The sequence below is a fragment of the Canis lupus genome, chromosome 32 (assembly GCF_003254725.2).
Source record: "Canis lupus dingo isolate Sandy chromosome 32, ASM325472v2, whole genome shotgun sequence".
NCBI classification, from domain to species: Eukaryota; Metazoa; Chordata; class Mammalia; order Carnivora; family Canidae; genus Canis; species Canis lupus.
The window spans coordinates 16,308,803-16,333,602 of record NC_064274.1 but is presented as its reverse complement, the minus strand read 5'-3'; the positions used below and the strand labels follow the sequence as shown (position 1 = coordinate 16,333,602).

At 34.6% G+C, this 24,800-nt stretch overlaps 1 protein-coding gene and 1 pseudogene across 3 annotated transcripts in view; one reads left to right on the top strand and one right to left on the bottom strand.

Moving 5' to 3' along the window:
• The window catches only part of GRID2 (glutamate ionotropic receptor delta type subunit 2), a 1,467,015-nt gene that overhangs the window by 490,238 nt on the left and 951,977 nt on the right, over nucleotides 1-24,800 (bottom strand). The gene's annotated exons all lie outside the window — the stretch shown is intronic.
• LOC112644201 (carbonyl reductase [NADPH] 1-like) lies at nucleotides 7,721-19,412 on the top strand (annotated as a pseudogene).

The window sequence follows — 24,800 nt, the reverse complement described above, 5'->3', positions numbered from 1 at the left end:
GTTAGAGGAAATAATGTGTATGCATCTATTCATTTAACCACCCACCCATTCCCCCTTGCCATACTCATCCAATATATATTGAACATCTACTATGAAGGCCAGATGTTGTAAATATAATGACTGATTCACCTTCATTTTCAATGAATAAAATCTCCTTGAAAACACAAAAAATGTTCTTTATATTATAACTGTATTTTTATTTATAGTATTCAAAAAATATATACTTATATTATTTCATTCATATAATGCACACAACTATACAATTATGTATGTAAGTTTTATTGTAAGTTTTCAAGAAAAATTAGTATATATGAATGTATCCTAAGGTCCCGCCCCATTTTCAAAAAACAGAATAGTGGGGGGATTTGAAAATGTAACCCCTTTCTATTGTGTTCACTTATTTTAACTATGATGAAAAATTTAGTGGCTGAGTCTATGACTTCTAATATTTTCAATTTACATTTAAAGAAATAGGAAGTAAAGTTGGCAAAAAATATTATTGTGTTTCCATTTTCTACCTCTGATAGTAATGAACCAAGCTACTCTTATACGGACATATTAGGGTAGCAAATTGAAAACTTAAACATTAATAAAAGGAGACAAGAAACTGCCAGTAAAAAAGTATGAAAAAGTAGAAAATTTGTCATCTTCTAAGGAAAGAAAAATCAAACCAGATATGAAAAAAATGGCTGCTAGTGCAAAAGTAATGAACAGTGAAGCCTAACTATAAAATGTTTAATGCTTGGAACTACATAGTGCATCCATTAATATACTTCTATGACATGAATATGTTAGGTCCTTATCTTGTATAAAGTGCAACCTGGAATTAGGTTTGGAAATCTTCATGAATTCTGTGAAGCCACTAGGGTTCACCCATTCTCTAAAAGTGTTGTAAAGTTCAGCAGTAACTAAAGTCCCAGTTCAGTGTTTTCCAAATAATGTGACGTTGCTAGTTTAGCTACTCATAAGGCTTTACTTACTTTGAAAGAGGAGCCAATAGATCAGAAAAGTCAGATGTGGTATATAACTTCTTCCCATTGCCCACATCAAACCACCCTAGGGTGTGAAATGAGCACCCCAGGTCAGTATGTCAATTCCCAAGGCAATGGGAATGAACTGCCACTACACAACACCCATGCTGAGACATCTCAAAGTTTAGAAGAAATTGACATAATTAAAATTTGTATCCCTATAGATATATGTTCTCAGAGAATTTACAATAGCATCCCTTCCCTTCCTGTATATTGTGGGCACAAATTTCGAAAATGTTTTGTGAGACTAGTGAGGGCAAGAGGCTGTAGAAACACCTAGGAGATTGCTCAAGAGTGTTACTGCTCTGGGCTCCTGAAGCGATCATTGTACTACCTTAGGACAGGCCTGTGCAAAAGCTGGCATTTTCCTGCCAAAATCCTTTAAGGCAAAAAGATTCTTAAAGGAAACACCGATTTTCTCCCTTCTGGAGCAGTTCAAACTCTGCAGCCTAGCCTAAGTATTAGAATCAATCTCAAAATCTCATATTAAAGAATAATGTGGTACTTATAAAGAAAATGAGCACTTAACTCTTTTTCTCCCTTTTTCTCCATCCCACCAATCAATAATGAGATGAAAATGCAAGAATATATTTTATTCCACTCTTCTACCGTAATTGTATACATGAACTTTAAACCTATGGTGAGACTAGCAAAATGAGGTTAGTTTTGTTTGTTTGCTTTTCAACACTTACACTTTATAGGTTCTATTTTAGTAATTTTCTAGAAGATTGTTATTTAGTGTTATTTTATATTACAAAAAGAAATGAATCATGTAAGTGTATTCTGAATAAGAGAAAGGTTCATATGATTTCCAAATTTGTTTATATGGGGTCCAACATTTTTGAGGATGCAGAATGAAGAAGTTAAAGCAAGAGAAAACTTCAAATATTACCTATTTGTTTCACCCAGAACAATGATACTCACCTACATGACCTGGTGCCAGTAAGAGACTAAAATCCAGATTTCCCAAACTTCTGATTATCTACAATTGCTTTGCTAAATTACGCTGATTGCATTAGCAGAGTTTGGAGAAAGATTGTCTGGTCACACATCCCAGCTTTCCCTACGTACTTTATAGCCTTGATCCTGTTAAAAAGTCAGTTAATGTCATTCCCATTTTCAGAATTCTCCAATGGCTTACCTGCCATCTTACTCAGAGTAAACACCCAAATCCTCACGCATAAAGCCTGCAAAGTCAGCTCTCTCCCAGAGACCTTATAGACTATATATATATATATATATATATATATATATATATATATATATAATTTCTCTGTCTCCACCAGATTGAAACCCCACCCAACCCCCAGGGTAGGGTCTGTTTATTTTTCTGTATACTGTACAGGGCTGTGTCCTCTGTGCCTGAAACAGTGTTTGGCATATAATAGGCAGTCAAGTACTTGCTGACTATTGAATTTCATACTTCATTTTCCTCAGACCAAATAAGCACAAAAAGAAAGGGATAAGCCGATTTGTTCTGCCTAATATCTTAAAGGAATTCAGCCTCACTCAAAGCAGTTTAAATCATAATATTATTACATTTGAATAACTATTCATATCTTTTAGAATCAGATTTTCTGCAAGATCTTTAAGTGATGACTAGGAGTGCTGACTGGTACATAATCTATGTTTCCCATAGTCAGGGTTAATCAGATAATAAAAATCCTGCTCCCCATTTAAACCATAAAATACAAAGCACCTACTCAAACAGGAGGGGTGTAAATCTAGGAAGCAAGAGAATACAGAATCATAAACCTAGATTTATTCAAACCAGGAGAATACAGAACCATAAAGAAGAGATAAAGAAATTTTCCAGGGGAAATTTTTTAAGTTCACTCTTTTGCAACCTACTGGTTTTATAATTCAACAGAAGCCTATGTGACAGGAGATAACATAGAGAATAGATTCATATGTAAGGAACAATTTCAGGTGTATATGTTTAAAAATATATTTTATAAAATATATGTTTTAAAAACTCCATACATGCATGCACATGCATGCACACATGCACACAGACATGCACTCCAAAACCTGTCACCTGGGATAAAATCCAAACTCTGCAGTTTTATACAATGCCTTCAAAATGTGAGCCAATTTCCCCAGTCACATCAACTACTTTTGCTTTACTCACATGAAGGTGCTGACACAGAAAGTATCACGGAGCCCTGGAATTATCGTGACTTCATGTTTTCTGAATATATCAGTTCAATGAGGTATGTCAAAATTAACTTGGCTATCAGTTTTAATACATAATAAATGTGTGGATTTAGACGATATAAAAAATAAAAATTCCATCAAGATTAAAGGTCTTTAAAGTATGGGAAAAAAGGCATTTATATATCTTAGGAAGTCAAAAAATATATAAAATCTAATCAAGTCATGTACAAATGTGGGAGAGTTACAGACTTAACATAATTAGATCAGAGACCCATATCACATAAGTCCTTCCAATTTATAAAGTTATGTTAAAAGATTATTTCTAGACCTCAGTATATTCCAATATAATCCTGAACAAAGCCTTTTAATATCTTGGCTCAGTATCCCCCAAACTTCTGCAGATTAACTTATTATTACTTTAATAGAAAAGATTCTTTTAAATCTAGAGGGATTCCAAATTAATAACAGATATTTTTAAGAGAATAAAACCAGACATGTTTATATCTTGGTGTTAGATATATTACTACTTTATGTACTAGTCAAGTTCAAAATCTGTCTACTTGTAATGTGCCTAATTGGAGGAATATGATTGAATAACTAATTTAGATGCTATTTTAACGCAGAAATTTTATTAAGTTTATTTATCATATTGGCACTTATACAAAAATTTAAGAAGCCACATGTTTATGAATCTATTAGAATACTTAGGACATTTTGTTAGTTGTATAACTGAGGCAGAGTATTTGGAAAGGTAATCATACATACTAACTTACAATTGCACTTTACAATATTTGAAGGTATTTAATTAACTCTTTAAGTGAGACCAAATATTCAAAGTTTTATTTATTTATTTATTCATGAGAGAGAGGCAGAGACATAGGCAGAGGGAGAAGCAGCCTCCTTGCAGGGAGCCCAATGTGGGGCTCCATCTCAGGACCCCGGGATCACGCACTGAGCCAAAGGCAGAAGCTCAGCCACTGAGCCACCCAGAAGTCCCAATATTCAAAGTTTTAAAAGTGTTAAAACAGAAGGAGGACAGCGAGATTGAAAAAAAGAGAGAAAGACTGACAACAAAAGGCTTTATAAAGGTAAAATCTTAGTAAGGAAGTAGATATTTTGACTTGTCACTTTAATAAGTTGTATGCTAATTTTAAAACCAAAGCGACTCCTACATCATCTTTTCTGTTCACAAAGACCTCCCTTAAAGACACCAAAGAGTCATTATGAAACATTCTTTAACTTCCTTGCGTAAAGTTATTTTTTTCCTATGATTTTATAATAAAAATATTCCTATATCTGTAAAAATTCTTCCGTTTTTCTATTTAAAACTCTTTCCTTCAGTAGACCATGAGCTGCTTATAAAGGCTTTTGTATTCTGATTCTCTACTCAAATAAAATTTATTTGAAATAGCTGGATCCTTTAATAGCTGGATCCATCCTGAAGCTGCTTTCTAAATAATGTGATGCTTTGCTCTGCCCATAAAATTGCTGCTACCTCTGCTGGCCATTTCTTCCTTTGCCCGTTAGGAGTGAGCACTTCCCAGCCCTGCGAACTGTTCCTCCACCCTGTGTTGTGCCCTTGCCAGCTCTCCCTCAGAGATCTCATTTAGTCTCACAGTTTTTACCGCTGCCTCTCAAATCAATACCACTACTTCAATCTCTGCCTTTGAACGCCAGCCCCGCATTTCTGATTACCTGTCAGACATTTCTATTGAGATTTTTTATCTCATCAAGTAACATGGCTTACAATAAAAGGCAAAATCATTCCTTCGAAGCCAACATATTCCATCCATGGTTTTCTCAATTTTTAGCAGGAGCAGCATTATTCTTCCAGTAACCTACTACTGAAAACATGGAATCATGATTGGCATCTCTTTCCATCCATGTCTTCACATTCTCAGTGAGTCTCCTTGAGCATTTATTGTTCTATTTTCAGTCCTTTTCTATCATTCTCTCTACTGCCATCATCTCCTCTCCTCTCTGCCACCATAGGTCAGGTCCTGACCATCTCCCGTATTTAGCAGTTGGCTAACTGTTCTCTCCAAATGACTTCTTTCATTGTTGTGATAATCTTACAACTTGCAAAAAACATGTTACTGCCAGGGTGATCTATCAAATTGATCCACATTGTTCCTCTGATCTACCTTAAATACAAAGAGTCCAAACACTTTAGCCATAAGTTTAAATGCTCTGCATTCTACATCATAATTCCCTATCTTATTCCTCACTATTTGCTTTCATGGATGCTCTACTCCAGGAGCTGGCACACGTCCCTTTTATTTTTAAATTTGTATTTATTTATTCGACAGAGAGAAAACACAAACAGGGGGAACAGCAGAAAGAGATGGAGAAACAGGCTCTTCGCTGAATAGGGACCCAATGTGGAGCTCGATCCCAGGACCCTCTGATCATGAGCTGAGCCAAAGGCTGATGCTTTATCAACTGAGCCACCCAGGTGCCCTATACTTTTTCTTATAAAAAGCCAGAAAGTAAATATTTCAGGCTTTGTGGGTCATACGGTCTATGGTCTTTGTCCCGACTACTCAGCACCACCATTATAGTACAAAAAGCAGCCATTATAATACGTAAACACATGGATATGGCTGTGTTCCAATAAAACTTCATTTAAAAAAAGAGAGGGAGAGAGAAAAACCCACCAACAATAGGTGGGGGTACTGATTTGACAGGAGACCAGATAAAGCCCACACCTGTGTCTAATTGAATCACACTTATCTTCTCCCTTTCTTCAGATTCAATCGCCTTCTCACTTCCATAGACTTGTTCACATCTCATATGTCCCCTCTTTTCTGATCATGGAAATCTTATGCATCTCTTTTTGCCTAATATTCTCTTTGGAAACTTCTCTTAATACTCAATTCTATTTTTCCTCAAAACTTCAGTAGATTTTCCCTTTCTTAGTCTCTTCATTCATTAAAGAAACACTTATTACTCACACACCAGGCACTATTATAGAAACTAATGCTACAAAGATGAGCAGGCACTGTAGGACTAAGTCTTGTGTGAATGGAGTGGAGGTGGAGATGAAAGTCTTGGTGAGTTAGAGTGGCTTTCTTTCATTTAATAGATGTGATGAAACTATGGATAGCACATTTACAGTTGGCTAATATAGTCAAAATGTATCTAAATTTAGAAAGCAATGGTAAAGAATAATCACATTATAGATATATTTTAAATTACCTCTATATTTAAAAATTAACTATAGTTATTTTAAAGTTTTTATAACAAATAGCTAATAAGCACTTAAAATATTAACTAAGCATAAGTGATATTATTTTTAATTGCCAACTAAAAGTTTAAAGCCCAAGTATCTTATGATTTGTTATAACATTAAATTATAAATAACAACAAACTACATATATAGAGTAAAAAACAAAAAAAGAAGATAAACTAAAGGACATCCACTGGTAATCCTCTATTTGCAAGTATGCTAACTTTGCTAGAGCCATGTGTCTATTTATTTTTCACTGTGGCACCATGCAGCTATTTTGCAAGTAAAATTAGTAGTCACATTAAATACTTTCAACTTGTTTAATAGCAATTCTAAGTTGAAGTGAAATAAAACAAAAGGTTTATTTCTAAACAAAGAAAGGTAAATATATATATCTTAAAAACAAAATAAGGGGTACCTGGGTAGCTCAGTCGGTTAAGCAACTGACTCTTGATTTTGGCTCATAGCATAAAGACATTTATGTGTGCCCACCATCTTTTCCAATAGATCATATGCTTATAGGGAGCCAGGATCATATGGGGTATGTTTTGCTATCCATTTTGCTCTTTATAGCATCTATTGAAAATATTTGCTGATGACTACAGAAGCCAAAGATATTAGAGAAATACTTAAATTATTATAAGGTCTGATTTTTTTTTAAGCATAGGAGTAGTAGTTTTGCTAATTATTCTGTATTTGATTTAAAATCAGCAAGTATATGCAATATATATAAGAAACTATAAATAAAAGAAATAAGAAACTATATCTGCTTTAGCAAGGCTGCAGGATACAAGATTATAGACAAAAATCAATTATATTTCTGTATATTACAATAAACAATCCAAAATAAAATTAATAAAACAATTCCACTTAGAATCAAAAAGTATTTATGAATGAAATTAACAAAAGAGGTACAAGACTTGGATGCTGAAAACTACAAAATGTTGTTGAAGGGAGTTAAAGATCTAAATACATGGAAAATCAGCACATGTTCATGGATTGAACGACAATACTTTTAAGATGGTAATACTCTCCAATTTGATGTACAGATTCAAAACAATGTCTATCAAAAATCTTAGCTGCCTGTTTGGCAGAAATTCACAAGCTGATCATAACGTTTACTGGAAAATGCAAAACAATCTTGAAAAAGAGCAAAGCTGAAGACTTACATATTCTAATTATAAACTTACAGCAATCAGGACAGTGTGGTATTATTATAAGGCCAGACATATAATAGAACAGAGCTGAGGGTCCAGAAGAATAGATTCACATTTTTAGTCAATTGTATTTTGACATAGGAGCCATGGACATTCAACGGGTAAAGAACAGGTTGTTTTCATCAAATGACGCTGGCACAACCAGAGGTCTACATGCAAAAGAATAAAGTTGGGCCTCACCCTCACATAATGTGCAAATATTAACTCCAAATGGATCACAGACTTAAACGTAAGAAGTTAAAACTGTAAATCTTAGTAGAAAACTTAAGTCTTAGTGATTTGAGCTAGATAATGGCCACTAAAAAACATAAATCAAAATACAATGAGATATCACCTAGCACCCTCTAGGATTGTAATAATAATAATAATAATAATAATAATAGATAATAACTAGTCTTGATGAGAATGTGAAGAAATTGGACCCCTCATACATTGCTGATGGGGATGTTATACAGTACAGTCACTGAAAAAACAGTTGGGTAGTCCTCAAAATGTTAAACATATAGTTGATCAAGAGAAATGAAAAAATCCAAGTATCCATAAGAAATGAAAAAAATATTGTCACATGAAACTAGTACATAAAAATTCATAGCAGCATTATTCATAATAGCCAAAAAGTGGAAACAAATCAAATATTCATCAACTAATGGATAAGCAAATTAATTAAATCCAGACCATGGGATATTATTTACCAATAAAAAGGAATGAAATACCAACCCATGCTACAACAGAGGTGAGTCTTGAAAGTATAATGCTAAGTGAAAGAGGTCAATGATGAAAACCCACATATTGTGTGTTTCTATTTATGTGACATGTACAGAGTAGGCAAATCCACAGAGAGAGAAAGTAGATTTGCAGTTGCCAGAGTTTGGGGGAAGGAACAAATGGGAAGTGACTTCTATTGGGTACAGAGTTTCTTCAGATTTAAGGTTAAAAATATCTTTAAAATAGATAATGGTGAAGGCTGGACAATGTGAATACACTGAAACCACTGGATTTTACACTAAATATCATCATATTTGAAGTATAACTCAAAATAGCTGGTATATTTTTGAAAATCTGAACTTGATTCAGAAGATGGAATAGGTTTCTTTTTCAGAAAATAACAAACAAAATAAAATCTCAGACTAGACTCTATGGCACAGACACAATATTTTTTTTCTGAAAAGCTAAATTATTCTCAAGATTCTAGTCCTGTAGCCAGAGCCAGCATTTATGCACAGCCAACACTCCTATCAAAGAAATGTAATTCTTAGAATAGCTTCAAAGTTTCCTAGTTCCTTCTTGTAAATGGAAGCCAGAGCTAAGAAGGTACTCGTTTCTCTCACTCACTAGAGTGTTAAGTTTCTGTGGCCATTCCTAAAATTCTGCAGTGGAGCTAAATAAAACCTTATAAAATTGAAAAGTGATGTGAAATGAAATTCATGGATTATCCAAACTCTCATATTTGTTCAAAACTGTTTACTTCTTTTTTCTTAAGTCTGCTAGCGATCCTTCTGAGAAGTTACAGTAATAAATACATTCAAGCTGCCTTTCAATTTTTCTCATTTCCTCAAATCTAGTCTTGTAGTTCTGAGTCTTAATGGCAAGACTGAAAATGTTACTTTGTGCCAACTTGTAGGCCAACTAGTCTGTATACAAAAGTGAGCAAAACAGTAATAGATTGTTTTCTAAAGGCTTAAAGTTTAGTGAGAGCACCATGCATCAATTCTCACTCTTAACAGTCACTATCCCTCATATCCTGTTTTATTTATATTTTCACAAAATTTGCCACTTGATGGACCCTTACATTTGTTTGTTCTATTTGTTTATTGTTTGCTCCTCTGCCTTAGAATGACAGTTCCATGAGAGTAATGAAATTCTCTGATTTCTTCCATAGTGAATCCTCAACAATGCCTGGTACATGGAAGATCAATAATTTTAACTGAATGAATTCACAGAAACAACTTTTAGGGAAATTTTGAAGGCTACCTGTTACATAAGGAGCTGTGCCCTTAGGTAATATTCAGAGACAGTATATCTGGATTCTGGTCCTAACTTCAAAACCTACTCCAACATGTATAATGTCTTGAATATACTATTTATTAGCCTGATCTTCAAGTTATTCTTCTGTAAAAGAGAGAAACTTATTTCTGTTCTATTTTCAGAATATGTATTCAAATAAATGAATGTGTGTGAAATTACAAAATACTACAAAGACATAAATGTGATTACTAGACTATGCCTTTCTTGATCAGATTATAACAATTATGTATTGACGTTGAGTTTTGTAAGTATTAAATTGCATAGGCAACACTCATAAAGTACCATTAAAAAACCTTATTTTTTTTTTGTGTGTCTCATAATCCTTTTATTCTTCATAGTTAATTTTCTTTTACTCTCAGATAAAATTCAGACAGGACCCATGATTTCTCTGTTTAGTCTTAAGCAATAAACTGACTAATGGTCACATTTTTAATTCAGTGATTTAAAAATCTCTAGCCTTAGTGAAAATTCAAACTCTGATTCAGATTAGATATTGAGGCTTCTCTCCCTCCTCCAACATGCAGGTTGGATATTTACAGCTGAGGACATTTGGTTGACTTTTTTTTCTCATTCTCTAACCATCTATTTTATGACTTTTGCCCCCTTAGCTTCCTAACTGGGGTTTCTGGCTCCTTCACAGTTGAAGCACAGGAAGGCAGAAGAGGAAAAAGAAAACCAAGAAAGTTATTTCTTTATGTTCCAGGTCCTGGATGTACAACTTTCATAGGTTCTCTGGAAACCACAACACTTAAGCTTTCTCTTCCCAACACACATTTTCATGGATGTTCCTATCACACAGAATTTGTATCTATTCTCACTGATTGCTAACTTCTTCTTCCCCAATCCTTAGGATACTGGCGGTACCTCCGGATTCTTTAGCAAAGTTTCTCTAGTGAGATCTATTTGTTACTATATGCAGCCTTTAGGATGGGACCTAAAATGACCCAGACAAGAGATATTCTATCTTCTGTACGTCTAGTACCTCACCCATAGGACACACGTATAACTTGCCCTATGAACACTATGAATTCATATTACATAATGTAGCATCAGTCTCTCCTTCAATCAGCTATCACAGATCAGTTACTCATGATTAAGGGGTATGAATCAGCCACTAGGCTTCTGTCCTTTAACCTACAGGACATACCTATCACATTTTCCAGTTAGACTCTCTCACACCCTCTCTCTTGACTGAGGTGGAGGCTGAAACCTTCTCCAACTCTCTGTGGTGGAAGTTGGGTGGGTGGGGTGTCTCAGTAGAAGGACTCATGGTGACCTAATAGCTTTCTCTAAAGAAATTCTTCAAAACTCTTAACTTCCAATACACTTATATCCTCTATGTGAGTAGGGCACTTAAGAATTTAAGTTATTGCCCCCTCCTCTGACAAATTTTTGTTTTGGTATTGTATCCATTTTAGAAAGTCATCTGTATTGCATCTTGATGTCACAAAAAAGCTTTTCAATTCACCATCCTGTTACATTTTTAGCCGTGAAATCCTATGGCCTCCAGCATGTGCATGTAGATAGATAGTTTAGGTCCTCACTGCCTTAAAATAGTTTTTACTTTGGTTTTCTAGCTCATCTTTTTGCCTATTGTTTTTTCTTCCTCAACTACATTTTGCTAGAGAGTCAAGTTCCTTAAATACTACTCTATGCAAGAAACATACTTGCTTAGAGGAATTTAATAGCTTCACTTGCTTACTTGGGAAAAAGAATCTGAATACTTCAACATCCTGCTGTGCCTACCTTCTTTGAGGGTGAAACAGAAGCTGATTATGGCAAAGACATCATTCCTAAAGGATTATAGAAATCATATGTAAATCTCAGAAAGCCTGGGAAACAGGAAAAGTAAGCTTTTACTACAAATGGCAACGACTCTTTCCTGTCCCTTCCATGGTGTGCTGAGAGGCAGCCCAGGATGTGATCCTCTTCTTCATTAACAATCTGCCCAAGAGAGAACAGGACTTTCTTTTCTACATATTTGAGTCCCTGAAAGGATATTTGAGTGAAGTTTGGGTTCTAAGTTTTACTGAATTCTCTGCTTTAGTGCTGCTTATGACAACATCCTCCAGTTAGTTTTTCAAGGGAGACCACTTAGTAAGACTTATTGCCTCAGTAGAATTTACAAATAAAGAACAACATTGAATGTCCATAATCTTCATTTAGTCCCAGAAAATTACACTTCCTTAAACTCCTCCCCAACTGTACACTTCAATCTTCAGTTGCCACTCTGTAATATTTGATTTTATTTGACTTGTTATTTGTCTTGATGATTCTCTAGTGAGCTTTGTCCATCTTAATGTGAAATTTCTGCACCCAAATGTTGACTAACAAGAACAGTTTAGTCGATACAGACGAGGCCTTCTAATTTCAGATGAGGAATTTAACTCACTGCTAAATTAGGCCATGGCTCCCCAACATTAGGCTAGTGGTTTTCTACACAGTAGAATTATCCAGAAAGCTTTTTAAAAAGCCAGGTCTCATCCCAAGAGACTGATTTAATTGATCTGGGTTGGTAAGCAGGCACTGGGTATTTATTTTAACAGTACCCAAGTGATTAAAGGTATAACAAAGCTTAAGAACTACTGCATTGGGCTGACCACAATTTTATTCTAGACATGGAGTCTTCTTAGCATTGACTAAAATTATCTTGCATTATGTCTGGATATGACCCTGAATTAAAAGATACTGACATGCTAATTTTTCTTCTTGATTTCAAAATTATATATCTGTAGAAATATGGTTTCAGGAAATAGATTCCATCATTATCATAATTTTATGATGTTCAGTCATAAAACTTGTATTTCTCCTCATCAGTTGAAAATAGGCACAGGAAAGGAAGAACCATTCACTCAGTTCTCCATCAATCTAACAGAATATGGGTTCCGAAGATCACGCAACAAGCCTTTCTTTCTTCTTTTTTTAATTCAACTCTCTGAGATGATGGATGTGCTTTGGTTTAGTGCTTTTATATTTTTCTCACCAAGATACCAGTTGCCAGTTTAGATATCTGGCTGCAATTTAGTAAGTTATTGGTCTTTCTTTATTCTATGTATTCATTTGTATAATTATATCTTCTCTGACTTCCCCCAGCCTGAGCTAGGTAAAATGTAACATGCAAGAGGTGAAGGAACTACCTAACAAAATCTATATCTAATTAAAATCTATTTTTATTTCACCAAAATCATTGTGGGAGACCTTATTTCAGCTAATGATATAGTCCTGTGATGTCTTAGATTCACCCTACCCTATAGCTATATTTATCTTACCCTATAGTTTTTATTTGTTTTTTGTTTTTATGAACTGAATGTTTGTATCCCCCCACCCCAATTTATATGGGGAAGCCCAATGTGACTATACGGGGAGATAAGGCCTATGAGGAGGTGGTAAAGTTTAGGTGAGGTCATAAGGGCCTCACCTTTACTATAATTTATTGAAGAAATGAACATGATCTACACATTATGAAATAGATTTAGAAACAAAGTCTCCTTTTACCCATAAATTACAAGCTTCCTGCCAAATTTACTGGATTGTTCAGGAATAAAATACCATTTGCAATCTCTCTATGCCTCTCACCTTCTCTCTGAGCGTCAACTTTATTCTGTCAGTCTGGTTATCTCCAAGAAGCAGGACTGCAGGCACCTTTGGGCTTTTATTCTTAAAGCTTAGGATCAAAAGGAGAGAGATCCCTTTCTCACGGGTTTCCCTTATAAAAATCCTGGGAAAAATTCTGGTTGATTTATCTTGGCTGACAAGTTTATTACTGGACCATGGGATCTACAAGGCTGGTATGAGAGATGCCATGATTGGTCCAGCTTAGGTCATAAACTCAAATCTTTGACTGTGTATGTGTATGAAAAAAAGAGAGAGAGAAAAGGAGAGAGAGAGAGAATGGTGGTGCTATTATGGATATATAAAAACAACACAGATGGCTCACATAATATGCCTAGGGATGATATTTCTTTTTCTCTCTCCTATAACTAACAGTGTTACAGGCTACATTTCAGTTGGCTCTCTATAGAATGAGTATCTCCTACAATTTCTAAATTAATCACTTCATATTCATTTGATAAAGTGGTTCTACAGATCGTTCACAACATAGTTGGATTGAAGAGATTAGGGAGTTAAGAAAAATTAAATGAACAATTTTCCTAAATCTAGCATGTAGATGATAGCACCTGGACTCCATCTGTTGTAAATGGATTTGTTTTTCAGTAAATTGAGACAAGTTTTTACATGTTCCAACTGTAGGCAAACTGTGGACTTTATCTTTTTAGCTCCTGATTCAACAGCGATACTTAGAGCCCAAATGAGCTTTGAACACTTTCACGAGGGAACAGGCAAAATGGAATCCTGAAGAGACTACCAGGAATTTACATAATTTTAACTTTATTGGACTTTGTAAAATCATAATCAAACTTAAACATAGCTCTTTGCATTGGACTCAGAAGCAATAATCGGAATAAACATAGGCACTAAATGCATATCTCTGGGAAACAACAACAACTGTGGAACACAGGAACCAGAGGTCAACCAGGAAGCTTATTTCTCCTTCCCATACTTAGGATATATGCTCTAGGTTTGATATCCTCAAGAGAATTTTCAATTTAAGGCTTAAAAGTATCTCCTCACACAGCTTGTTTCATTAGAAAGCTTAACTTCAAAGAAAAAAATAAGATTATTTTTGCCACTGTTTAAAGCTTCAAAGGAGCTAATCCTCATCTTGTTAACCATAATTTTGCTATGACCTTATCCAGATAAGATCACTTTATAACCTATGTCAAATAAAGAAATTCCTAAAAATGACAGAAGCATTACTAAGTATATAAATTACTTAAACTACTGGGTTCCTAGTGTCATATTTAATGAATAATAATTGGATGTATTGCATTCAATATTTCTTGTGATAAAAATTATAAAGAAGCCAAAAATAATAATATTTTATTTACATATTTCAGTGACTGCTCTTGGATCTTTGAATCTATGCACAAAAATCCCTTCTGCACTGAATTGGAGTTTTACATAGGATCCCTATTATTTGCTGCCTGAATGTAACATGAATTTTAATAACATTGCAAAAAACAAGTTCAGCAAGAATCATCACAGATCAGTTAATAATTTCAAGTGACACAAAACAGGACTCTCTCTTCTCAACTGCCTAAAAACAAACAAATTCATTTTAATGAATTGAAACCACTTTTAGCTGACTTTTATGTTCCCATTCCATAGCCATTAAGACGATACATGTGTTTCTCTGTAATGATTTAGAGTCTTTGTCACAAACTAGTAGTAGCCTGCTTTTGAAGGATAGAATGTTTCATTTTTTTACAATGGTTTTTATCTGAATAGTTGTTTCTGACATTCCTTTTCAAATTACCAACTCCAACCCATAAAAAAGATACAGAAATCAAAATCTGTAAGATTTAAAAATCAGGATCATCATCCAGCTGGACTCTGGGAAGATGATCCACTAATTATAAGGCAAATGAAATTAGTTTGAGGAACATACACATGAAGGCAGGTCAAATTATCTATTTAATCCTAATATGATATATTAGGATTTAAGCATATTTAAAATGTAATACACAATTATTTAAGGCGTCACAAATCAATGGGAAGGGATGAATTTTTGACTATAGAGAAAATTGTTCAATTACTTTGACCAAAATATTAATTTAGTTCTTCATAAAATACCAACAAAAACTTAAGATGGATAGAGAAAATAATTGTTGATATTCAAACCATAAAAAGGGTTGTGGAAGGAGCAAGTCTCTGTAAGTCTGGTTTCTTGCTGAGAAAGGCTTTCACTATTTAAACTTTAGTATATAAAAGCATAAGGAAAGGAATTTGACTGTATTAAAATTACAACTTCCTGTGAGTCAAAACAAAAATGAATAAAAAGCAAATCATCCATTAGAGGAATATTATAAAAAAATGACAAAGGGTAAAAAACCTTAGCATGGAAAGTTCTAACAAAAACTGATAGAAATACTATGCTTGCAAAATATAAATGATAGAGGAATATGTATAACCAAAAAAAAAAGGGGGGAAGAAAATGTATGCTTATTTGACACTAATAATAATAGAAATGCAAATTGATCTCATTTTTCCCCCTGTAGTTATCAAGAGTTTACAACAATGTGACTCCCTAGTACTGACAAGTGGACTAAAGAGGCAGAGTTCTGTAAATAGACACCCTCATATAGCTGCTTGAGGCATGGGAAACTTCTTGAAAAAAAGAAAACACTGGAAATAACATTTAAAAGCTTTCAAAAAGTGCTATATGCTTTAGTAAAGCAATTTCAGTTTTGGAAATCTATTCATTGCATTCATTACAATACTTAAAAGAGTAAAAATGGAAAAAACCTAAACACTCAAAAATACAGGAATATTTGCATAATTTAAGTTATGACCATAAAATATATCCATACAGGCTTGTAAAACATAATAATGGAAACCCACCAAAATATTAAAAGGATATTATTCAGAGTACTAAAATTATGGATGATTTTTCTTATTCACCAAGCTTTCTACAAGGAATAGGTAATTCTTATATAATTGGACAAAAACAAATGATTTAAAAATCCCTGTAAATTGAAGTGGGGAATATATGTGTATAATTATTTGAAGAACATCCAATTTCAAGGTATTTTATGTTTCCTTCTTGAATCAGCCTGGGACCTTAAAATACTATGTATTAAGGTTACAATACCCTCCAGAATTGCCTTCTTGAGCATTCACAGTTATGTTATCAGCCTTTATCAAAAGATTATTTCAAAACAGCCATATTTATATTTGGTTTACAAATACAACCACTGAAAAGAATAAAGTCATCTGTGGGACACTGCTTTTAGAAAGGGAATGCTAAGAAAGGGGACTAGCCTGTTTTATTATCCCCAAAATAATAAGACCTATGTAACTGACTATGTCTTTTTGGGCTTTTAAGATATTGGAACCAAATTCCCAAACTCAAATATCTTAATGATATTAGTTGACTTGAGTGTACTTTGATATTTTTGCTTCTTAGTTTTCCTTTATTAGACACACTGACTTAGTTCTGTTATATCATTTTTTTTACTGATTCTCTATTATTCATTTTAATACTTTAATATATATTTTATTCTTTTGGTTCACTCAAACACTTTGTAGAAGAAGCCAGAAGTTGTGTAAATAAGACCAGAAAACTATGGTTTGGCCCCTTGCCTGTTTTTTACGCAATCTTGAGCTAAGAATAGCTTTACATTTTTAAAGAATTATAAAAAATGCATACATACATATATCATAAGAAAAGACTATGCAACAGAGACCATAAATGTCTCACAACGCCTAAAATATTTATAAAGGAAGTCTGCCAACCTCTGGATTAGGTAGATGGCCAGATGGGTAGTCAGCACATTGTTAGAGTGTCTATGAAAATTCTCCACAATAGGAATACATACTCTCCTTCCAAGCTTCTCTTTTAATATAAGCATTTATTCAATTTACTATAATCAATATATTTAAGCTGATATTCAAGACTTGGCCCCTTAACCATATCATGCCCACTCTCACCTTTTTAATCTCTGTATATAATTTATTCCATTTGGAAGTTTCCTTTATCCTTTCGTCTATTATTTCCTGATGCTCGTGGCAATCCGAGACTTAGTGATTGCAAAATTATAGAATCTCACATAGTACTCACACCATGTAATACAGTAGATAGACATTTATAAGACCCTCTCATCAATACTGACTTGTATACATGCCTAGTCCCACAAAGAGGCTGAAAAACACTTAGGTGCAGTGATCACAATTTTTTTTTTTTTTTGGTAGTTCCCAATATATCTAAATACTTTGAAGCTTCCTATAAATCAGTGTGTCTTAAAGTGTAGACACCAACTTGTTAGAAATACAGATTTTGAGCCCCTTTGAAAGTGTTCAATTATAATCTTTGGGAGTGAAGTTTGTAAAATTCATCACGGGTGATTCTTTAAAATTTGAGAAGATAGACATATATTTGTTGATTCATTATATGTATACTGTGTCAGTGCATAGTTAATCCCAGTCCCAGGGATGTGTGATGAACAGGATGCTCAGTCTGGCACTGATCATTCATTATTCTCAAGCCCAAGTACCTACACGTAGGTCACAGAACTGTGTGCTGGTTGGGCCTCGGTGATTGTCTTTTTGCTTCTACAAGCCAACATTTCAGTAAGGACGAGCCCAGGATGTAAACTGCTGAGTATAGTCAAGATCTCTGCAGTGTAATTCTTGCCACCTTGTATATCTTGTGTTTCTATATTTATATTGATAGGATTTCAGGGAACATAGTTTATAATTCATTTCACCCAAATGTGCCACAAGGGAACCAGAAACTCCATAATAATCCTATAATCAGCCTATTAGAGGAGTAGGATTTCTGCCCCTCAAGTACAAACCAGTATTCATGACTACCATATTATAAGACTGGTTCTTAGGTTACAAAACAATGCTTTTGTAATTTTTAATGTCTGCAAAAAACAGATGTCACATAAAACATAAAACAGTGATACTTTGAGTATAAGTAATGGTTGATGCTTCAATTCCTCTTCCCTTTTGCTTTATTTAAATCTGCTCAAGGGATCCCTGGGTGGCGCAGCGGTTTGGCGCCTGCCTTTGGCCCAGGGCGCGATCCTGGAGACCCAGGATCGAATCCCACGTCGGGCTCCCGGTGCATGGAGCCTGCTTCTCCCTCTGCCTGTGTCTCTGCCTCTCTCTCTCTCTCTCTCTGACTATCATAAATAAATAAAAATGAAAAAAAAAATAAAAATAAATAAATAAAAAAAATAAAATAAATCTGCTCAAATTAGGCGCGGAAGCCTGCGCGAACACTCCGAGCCCACCTGCAGGTGGCCTCTCCACGCCGCGCTGTGCTCTGCCCGGGCGCCCCCGCCGCACCTGTCGGCGGCCCCCGCGTGGCGCTGCTGCCCAGAGCCAACAAGGGCGTGGGTTCGCCACGGCGCGGCCGGTGCCGGCAGTTCTTGGGGTCTGGGTGCTGGTGGCGCGGGACGGGGCGCGGGGCCGGGCGGCCGTGCAGCAGCTCCAGGCCGAGGGCCGGAGCCCGCGCTCCCACCTGCTGGCATCGACCAGGAGCAGAGCATCCGCGCCCTGCGCGACCTGCTGCGTAAGGAGCACGCGGGCCTGGACCTGCTGCTGCTCAACGACGCGGCCATCGCCTTCGAGACAATGATCCCACACCGTTTCGCGTGCAAGCAGAAGTGACCAGGAAAACAGACTTCTTTGGACCCTGAGGCGTGTGCACAGAACTGCTGCCTCTAACGAAAGCCCAAGGCAGGGTGGTGAACGTGTCTAGCGGGGTGAGTGTCCGAGCCCTAGTTTAAAAGCTGCAGCCCAGAACGACAGCAGAAGTTTGGAAGTGAGGGCATCACAGAGGGGGAGTTGGAGGGGCTCCTGAGCAGGTTCACGGAAGACACAAAGAAAGGCGTGCACAGGCATGAGGGCTGGCCTGATACCGCCTATGGAGTGACAAAAATCGGTGTCACTGTCCTGTCCAGAATCCATGCCAGGAAGCTGAGTGAGCAGAGGAGAGGTGACAAGATCCTCCTGAATGCCTGCTGCCCTGGGTGGGTGAGAACAGACACGGCAGGACCTAATGCCCCTAAGAGCCCTGAAGTAGGAGCAGAGACCCCTGTCTACTTGGCCCTTTTGCCCTCAGATTCTGAGGGGCCTCATGGAGAGTTTCTTACGGAGAAAAAAAAAGTTGAACAATGGTGAGCTTAATTCAGGCCTTCATCCACAGAACCCTTTAGGATAACCCCCTCCTTTGACCAAAAGGATTCTTCCATTTTCAATAATAAGCCGAAAGAAAGAAAGAAAGAAAGAAAGAAAGAAAGAAAGAAAGAAAGAAGAAAGAAAAGAAAAGAGGAAAAAAAGAAAAGAAAAGAAAAGAAAAGAAAAGAAAAGAAAGAAAAGAAAAGAAAAGAAAAGAAAAGAAAAGAAAAGAAAGAAAAGAAAATGTATAACATATCCCTATTAGCATGGAGTTAGAATAGGCTACTAATTGCATGAAGGTGTTTTTGATTTCTTCTGTAATACAGGGACAGAAAACATGAAATCATGAACCCAGAGATGAATAAATATTCATTTATTAAAAAAACTATTCAAATTATTTAATGTAGTAGTATGCAAAGGGTAGCACCCTTTTAAGTTGCAAATTTCTAATAAATAAAGAAATATCTAGTTAATTTTTCTTATATCTTATATTTTAATATTCTATTATTTCTATTCATTATAGGATTTTCTTGTTTTTTTGAAAAAATATTATGGGCAATGTGCCCAAAAGGTGTGTTTTGATTATTAAAATTTGATATCATATAATAGTTCCTCTTATACAGATAATATAGAGAATAAGAAAAAGCAATTGAAAGCATAAAGAAAATTTTATTTTCAAAATATAGTAATATAAGATTGATTTTGTAATAAACCCCATGGACTTATAGTTGATTAGACAGGCTAGTGAGAATCACCCTCTCAAGTGTGGCAAAGTATCAATACTTTTTATAACATAATTCTAAACTAATCATGAATTATATATAACTAAATAACAAAGTGAGAATAATTTAAAAGCTAATTTCAGTTTGTACAAATATAACCTACATAAAAAATTAATTCACCTAAGTTTTCCCATATAAACCAATAAAGGAAACTACAGACTTTGATATCTCATAGGCAATGTGTTACGTTTGGAAAAAAAAAAATCTATTACCCTTCTAATACATTCAACTGTGCTTTACTAATGATGATGGCAGCAGAAATGCAAATATTCTTAATACACACCTTGAATTACTTAGATAATATTAAATATAGCCATTTCAAAGAATTAAGAAAACAACTAGAAGCCCAAAAGTGGTGATATGCAAGTATAAAAGAGCTATTTAGTTAATTTGCATTATAAAATTAATTAGGAAATCATATGATCATTACATTCACATTTCTTGGTAAAATATGAGGTAAAACATGTAACTGGATATCTTATTTTCTTCGTATGTTTATATATATCTGGATAATCAAAGACTTTACATAAAAATATAAGTTTTGATGATCAAAGACTTTTTATTTATTTATATTTATTTATATAATTAGGTCTGCAATGAAACATACTTCTCTAAATTTTTCATTGAAATGTTACTGATGCAGCATAAGGTGCATATGTTTAGAGTATGCTCACTGATATATTTTGGCATAGGTATGCATTAATGATACTTCAAAAAATAAGATAATAAACATATTTAAAGCTATTTTAAAAAGGCATATTGATATCCTCTTTAAAGTACTAGAAAACTAGCTGGTGAGAGGTCAAATACTCTGGGAGTTTAGTGCCTAATTATGGACATATCCATGAACTTATAGCAATATCATTAATTGATCATCTATATTCATTATACTACTGTGCCTTTTATTTCCATGATTTATTCATTCTGTAACTGAAAACCTGTATTTCCCACTCCCCTTCACCCATTTTGCCAATCTCTCCCACCCCCCCCTTATAAGTCAACATTCAGTTTGCTATCTGTATTTTTAAGTCTGATTCTGCTTTTTTGTTTATTTACTCATTTGTTTTTGTTTTTATTTTTAGAATCACTTATGAGTAAAATCATGTGTATTTGCCTTTCTCTGACTAATTTCACTTAGCATAATACTCTCTACATGAGTAAAAGGAATGAAATAATGAACATCAGAACAGAAAGAAAGGACATAGATACTAAGAAAAGAAAAAAAAATCAATAAAACCAAGAGCTGGTTCTTGGAAAAGATAAAATTTATAAACCTTTGGCCAGAGTCATCAAGAAAAAAAGAAAAAAGATGAGAGAGATTAAAATAAAAAAATAAAATTAGAGATGAGAGAGAAGGAATAACAACTGACACCACAGAAATACAAAGAATTATAAAAAGAACATTATGAAAAAGTATATGCCAATGAATTGGAAAACATAAAAGGAATGGAAGAAATTCCTAGAAACATATAATTTTCCAAAACTGAACCAAGAATAAATAGAAAATCTGAACAGACTGCTTACAAGTAACAACATTGAATTGGTAATAAAACAAAACCAAATAAAAACTACTAAAAAAAAATAAAAGTCCACAGCCAGATGGATTCACAGGTCTATTCTACCAAACATTTAAAGAAGAATTAATACATATTCTCAAAGAATTCCAAAAAATCAAAAAGAAAGGGAAGCTTCCAAATATATTCTATGAGGCCAGCATTATCCTGATACCAAAATCAAACAAAGGCACCACAAAAAACAAACAAAAACTACAGTCCAATATCCCTGATAAACATAGATGCAAAAAATCCTCAACAAAATAATAACAAGCATAAAAAAGTCATTTGTCATGATCAAGTGGGATTTATTTCAGGGATGCAAAGATGGTTCAGTATTCTCAAATCAATCAAGATGATATACCACATAAACAAAACAAAGCATAAAATCAGGGCACTTGGTTAAGTGTCTGCCTTTGGCTTAGGTCATGATCCTAGGGTCCTGCATTGGGCTCCCTGCTCAGCGGGAAGTCTGCTTCTCCCTTTGCCCATTCCCCTGCTCTTTGTCTCTTTCTCTCTCTTTCAAATTAATAAATAAAATCTTTAAAAGAAACAAAGCATAAAAACATATGATCATTTCAATAGATACAGAAAAAACATTTGGCAAAATTCAATATACATTCATGATAAAAACTCTCAACAAAGCAGGATTAGAAGGAACATATCTCAACATAATAAAGGCCATAAATAAAAAACTCACAGCTAACATATTCCATGGTGAAAACCAGAGCTTTTCCTCTAAGGTCTAGAATAAGAAAAGGATGTTCATTCTCCCCACTTTTATTCAACATAGTACTGGATGTCCTAGCCATGGCAATCACACAAGAAAAAAAAAATAGAAGGCATTCATATTGGAAATAAATTAAACTGTCATTATTTGTAGACAGCATAATACTATATACATTGAACAGCCTAGACTCCACCAAAAAATTACTAGAAGTAATAAATGAATTGAGTAAAGTTTCAGGGTACAAAATTAATGCTCAGAAATCAGTAGAATTTCCATACACAGTAAAGAAATAGCAGAAAGAGAAATTAACACAATCTACAAATGCACCAAAAAGAATAAAATGCCTAGCAATAAGCTCAACCAAAGAGGCAAAAAGCCTGTACCCTGAAAACTATAAAACAGTGATTAAATAAATGAAGGATGACACAAACAAGAGGAAAGATGCTCCATGTTCATGGATTGTAGAATTAATATTACTAACACGTCCAGATTACACAAAGCAATCTATAGATTCAAGTCAATCCCTATCAAAATACCAACAGCATTTTTCACAAAACTAGAACAAATACTAAAATGTGTGTGGAACCCCTAAGTGCCCCAAACTGCTAACGCAATCTTGAGAAAGAGCAAAACTGGAGGCATCACAGTTCCAAATTTCACGCTATACTACAAAGCTGTAGTAATCAAAACAGTATGGTACTGGCACAAAAAGTAGACAGATTAATGGAACAGAATAGAGAACCAAGAAATAAACCCACAATAAGGTCAATTAAGCTATGATAAAGGAGGCAAAAACACACATTGGGGAAAAGACAATCTTTTAAATACTGTTGCGAAAACTGGATGGCTACATGTAAAAAATATGAAGGACCACCTTTTAACATCATATTAACAGTTCTGAACTTTAATTCTACATGATATTAAGTACTATAAAGCCAACTAACTTGCCTTCTAGGTATTCTTCCCTATCATCATCCCTTTTTTCATTTATTTATTCAACATTAATAGAGCAAATACTTACAATCTGAGAATGTAACCAAGCTCAATTTGAAATAAAAAGGTAAAATAGGCAAAATTTATCTATTGTACTCTTCTCCCTTTAATCCTTTTTCCCTTTCTCTGAAAAGGTATCTTCCCTGGCTCCACTGCCTTAATGTTTCTCTACTTAATGCATCAGCTCTTACTAATATTCCTAACCTGGGCTTACTTCTTCTAGTAGAGCCCTACTATCTAATTCTTCCTTCCTATACTATTTCTACATACTTACAATCTGTTTATAGAAAAGAGAAGACAATAAATAAATCCATGTTCTAGTTGCAGGTTATTTACAGCTTCAATGGGTAATACTTCCTGTTCAGATGATTTTACAAGCTGGAGTCTACATGTGGCACTGCATAATTAGCAGCAAAATATGAGGCATCTTAATGGATAATTAAAGATATTCTGGGTGAAGATGAGCATCATCCTGCTGATTTTCAAATCTTAGCATAAATAAAGGAAACATGCATAAAGCCATATTTGTCTCCCTATAACTTTGTGGGTTTTTTTTTTTTTTAGATTTTATTTATTTATTCATGAGAGACAGAGAGAGAGAGAGAGAGAGAGAGAGAGAGGCAGAGACATAGGCAGAGGGAGAAGCAGGCTCCATGCAAGGAGCCCAATGTGTGACTTAATCCCGGGACTCCAGGATCACGCCCTGAGCCAAAGGCAGACAAGCCACCCAGGCGTCCCAAGTTTCCCTATAACTTTGAATCCTTGATTCAAAACATGACTCTGAAATAATAAAACATCATCGTTTCTTTTTGCATGTGGCTACTATTAAATGCACATAAATAATATTAATATGCCTTATTTTTTAATATGAAAGTATTTAATCTCTTCATTGGTTTCTGCTGCAACATAGTTTTCTCAATGACCTCAATATTTTTTTTGGGGCGGGGGGGGAATTGTGGAAAGAACTTCCAATGCAGTAGAAAGACAAAACAAAACTAGATTAGATTGAACTAGATGTCTGGTCTTGTTTTTTCTAGTAAACTAAAGACTTTAGGGGAAGCCATTCAACCCACAAAACACAGGTATTAGATACATAAGATAGAGATGTGTCACCTAATGGCTGTTGATTTTTCCCTGATTCTGTCATCCCTCAGAAATGTTTGGGATGGATGAAAAAATGTGCCTACTTAGAAAAAGTCGGGTATGTTTAGGAATGAACAAAATATTCATACATCTATTTTTAATGTAGATACAGTTAATACAATTATAAGAAACAAAGAGAATATATAGAAGAGTCTGTTGTATAATCAGTTTATCTAATACCAATAGAACA